The sequence below is a fragment of the Arachis ipaensis genome, chromosome B5, assembly GCF_059453495.1.
Source record: "Arachis ipaensis isolate K30076 ecotype BB chromosome B5, ASM5945349v1, whole genome shotgun sequence".
NCBI classification, from domain to species: Eukaryota; Viridiplantae; Streptophyta; class Magnoliopsida; order Fabales; family Fabaceae; genus Arachis; species Arachis ipaensis.
This window is the reverse complement of record NC_142440.1, coordinates 68,198,029-68,202,553: the sequence shown is the minus strand read 5'-3', so window position 1 is coordinate 68,202,553 and position 4,525 is coordinate 68,198,029.

Here is a 4,525-nt window from a genome sequence, read left to right as displayed (position 1 = left end):
CCTTATTGTCTATGTTAATTACTTGATATACATGCTTATACTTGTGTTTTACTTGCATTGTATTAATTGTGCTTTCTACTGAGAATGAGGAGGTTCAGAAGGCAGTGGCGATGGGATCACATGGAGGATAGGTTGGTGAAGGCTGTAGGACAGCGGAGAACTATTAGACTAGAAAATCCTTTAAGTTAGATTACCCCTTTATTATGTTACGGTTTTAAGTTATGCCTTAATGTTTTAGTTATGCTTTAAGATGAATCTTGTGATAGATATGAAGTTCTAGGATTGCCTCTGGCATCTCGAAGTCTTATACCTTACATTACTGGGCACTGTTACCATACTGAGAACCTCCGATTCTCATACCATATTCTGTTGTTGTTTATCATATGCAGGTCGCAACTCACCTCGGTGAGTTGCATTGGTGGTGACAGAGCGGAGGATCTCTATCTTGTTTTGAAGTCTTTTGATTATTTTGTATCAATCTCTCACTTTTGAATTTACTTCTGCCTAGAGGCTTATTTTGAGAGAGAAACTTGTATATGCTATTCTACCTATCAAAACTCTATATGTCTGTATACAACTAGTTGGACTAAACTCCGCGGGCTGTGGCTAGTATCTTATGATTATTATACTCTCTTATACTCTTATATTTTGTTATCTTGTTCCTTTTTCTTGTGCCTTAAGTTTGTAGCTTCGTGTGTACGTTTGCGCTTTGTAATTCCGTATTTGAGCTTATTTTCTTCATCAGTATTCTAGAATTATTACTCTTTTCATATATATTTATGTATAAGCCTTAGAATTGTCGTAACTTTTGATTAACCTTTGCCTTACGGCCAGAGGTAAGGATTAGGGTAATTAAGGTATTACACTTTTGAAGCGTGACTATTTTTTTATTTTTGTCACTTTTTAAAAGCGTACCCATTTCCTACCCTATTATATATATCTGTGTGTGTGTGCTCAGAAGCCCTAATTTCCTAGTCCTTGGTCGTCACTCTCTCTCTTCTCACTCTTCTCATCTCTTCACTCAACTTACAACAAAACCTTTACACAGCAAAAACACATTCAACCTTAACACAACCATAACACTCTCTCTCCTGACAACGCCATAGTCTCCTTCTCTCAACCCGTCATATCCCCTCCCTCCAACCCGTTGCAGCACCTCGATCTCATCATTTGCACTACTGTCTCCCTCTTCATCAGTCGTTGCGCTATCATTTCCTTCTCTGAAGTTGTCGTGTTGCCGTTCCCTTTCCTTTACTCGTCACGCCTCTATTTCCCTCTTTCAACCCTCCTCCTCGCCACCCGTCAGTACCAACCGTCAGCCATATTCATCATCCACATCTCCTTAGTGCTTTGTCTAGCCTCTCTGTTTTCATCCGCCAGTCATCCCCTCCACTCTCTGTCATTTTCATCTCCCCTACACTCTCCGCCTTCCTTGCACTTTGTCTGCATCGATAGCAAAGTGTTAGGTAAATTATTTGGTAAAAATTTTCTTTGATCTAATAATTTGTTCTTGAATTTAATTTTTTGTTATGATTTTCTTGGTTCTTCATTTTTTCTGATTTTTCTAAACTTCTATTTTTTGTTCTATTCTAATATTTGGTTTAGGGTTTATTTTCCTAAACTTCTTATTTTTTATTTTTCTAAACTTCTAATTATTTGATTTTTTCTCATTTTTTAAACTTTAAATTACTTAATTCTTTGTTATGATTTTTTAATTATTTGTTTTGATTCTTTTTTGAGGATTTGCATCTATTTTGATTTTTTTATGATTTTTGGTTATGATTATTTATTGTTGGTTCTAATTTTTTTTTCTAATTTTGCTAAATGGAAGCCTTGTCATTAGTGGGATCTACATTAGAAAATTAGGAAAACCATCTGGTATTTTAGTGCTGCTTATGGTGCTTTTGTTTCTAAGTGGCATATATGTTATACTAATGTTCAGTTTGTCATATTTGTTTTTTCTAGCTTTAGAAGTGACAAACGATTACGTTAAATGTAATTACTATGCATCACAAATAAAAATTCTTGGGTCACAAGTTAGAGGTGCAACCTAGTTTTCTAAGTGGCAATGAACTATGAAGTGCCATAAACCTCATGACATTTTTCTTTTTTCATTTTTTGTTGGAATGTTTTAGATGAAGGTATTGTAGACAAAATCTACTATAAAGTATCAAAACAAGATAAAAGAACTCACAATGCTATGTGAGCTCAAGGAAAAATAATGCTATGAGGCATGGATGTCATTAACTGCAATAAATGAGCAACTAAAAGTAGTCCAAATGAAACTTAACAATGTCAAATTTATATCACTAACCACTGGTATATGAATTGTACTAATTTCTTATATTAGAGTATATGAAATTTATTTCAACTTAGTTAATGAGATTCATTCACACGAATATGTAGGAACATGAGGATCTGGGGTTCTTTTTCATCCATGGATAACTCATGGTTGTAAATAGTCATAAAGAGAGTGAGCGAGGGTGTAAGAGTGGGAATTTAAGGGAGTGAGTGAGGGTCAGGGAGGGCATTCAGAAATTGGAGGATATACTCAGGCTAGCAGATAGTCAGGGCTCTTGATTACCTTATTTGGATCTTAAAATCTCTTGCACCACATTTGATTAAGAACAATTGCATATAACTCTAGCTTGCTTGAGGACAAGCAAGATTCGAGTTTGGTGTTGTGATGCAAGGCATCATTTTCTTTAATTCTCATTTGGTTTCTTGTTAGAAATAAGCAAGTCATGATTCAAATGGTGTGATAATAATAACATTTTGAAGATTTATGAGAACACTATTTTGAGTACTTGAATTGCATGAAATTTCAGGAAAAAAGTGCCAAGAAAGCATGAAAAGAGAGGAAAGAAGCTTGGCATGTCTAGGGCGTGTGTATGGCATGTCAAAAACCACACGCCTTAGAGTCTTCAAGCAAATGAAGCTGGGCGTGTCAATGGGCGTGCTGTCAAAGTAGCACGCCGGGCTAATTATACAGGGAGCTTATGTTGCTTCTTGAACCTAAGCATGCATTAAGGCGTGTGTCTGGCGTGCCAAATGCCACACACCTGCAAGGATCCATGCTGGCATGCCCCTGGCATGCCAAGGGCATGGCACACCAACTCCCCAACATAGCGTGGCCTTGGGCGTGCCCCTGGCGTGGCATGCTGGACATGAAATCCAGAGGGCCTCCCAACATCGTCCAACACCGGTGTACTTTATGGCGTCGTATGCCCTCAGGCCAACTTGGTTGTGCCCCCGACTTGTGCCTGAGCGTGGCACGCTGGGCCAGAATTTTAGAAGCAATCAACACTGGCATGCGTATGGTGTGTGTATGGCATGGCACGCCAGGCTTGTACTCATGGGCGTGCCACCGGTGTGTGCCTGGCGTGGCATGCCGGGCTTGTATCCCAGCAGCATCCATCAGGGCATGGCATGCCACTCTAACTCTATCCAACATTGGCGTGCCACTGGCATGCAGTATGGTGTAACACCCTAACTTTTAGCACGTCATGATCATACCAAAAGTGAGGCGTTACTAACCTGTTCTCCTTATTAACTATTTAATATTGAGCCTTTAGTTCGATTTCGCGTTTCGGTTTTTAAGAAAATTCCAGAAAAATCTTGTTTTTATTAATTAAAATCACATATCACAGATATTCAAAAAATAATAATCACATAAATACTAATAATAATAAGTGCTATACAAATAAATTCAATATAAAACTCGAAAACAATTCCTATCCCTCTGTATAAAATAAAATCTAAAATAACAAAGGCAAGGGAGTTCTATGGAATCAACTCAACATATAAACTTAACTCAAATAAGACTAATAATCGCCTGCAGTTTCAAACTGAGTCTTCGAACCTATGTCACCAAAAGGGTGGAAGATTTTGGGGTGAGAACAAACCACACGTTCTCAGTAGGGAATGGGAATGCCCTAAAAGTAATAAATATAACGCAAATAATTAACGTACTCAATAAAACTATTTTGTTAAACCTTTGGAAATACTTTTTACTTTTACTTTATATAATTAATTACCTTCTTTAAATATCCGAACTTAACACAAATCTTAGTCACAACCCCAGTTCTCAGTCACCTCAATACACAATCTAAAGCACAAGAAACAGATCAACACACAAACAAATAGCAATAAGGCAAACAACACAATCACAGAGAAACAAGACAAGCAAGCGCAATCAAAAGCAAATGTGCAAACAATATGATGCATGTCTATCCTTAACGCAGGCCATGAGCTCATGTGTCAGTTACTTACCCACTCCCGGCATTACTCGGGCACGAGTCCCAGATATGGCTTTCCAGATGCATACAGTGTGCTTATAAGTCTTACGGCTAGGCTGCATATAGTGTGACTTTCAGTGTGCTTACATCTGGAAAACAGTTCTCAGTGTGTGCGCATCCCCACTATACATTTGGCACTAAGGCCCAAACAAAGTCGCATCTGCTCTCTTGTGGCAGACATTCCTTTAATTCATATATTCCTTTAATCTTTGTTCTCTACTCTCCTA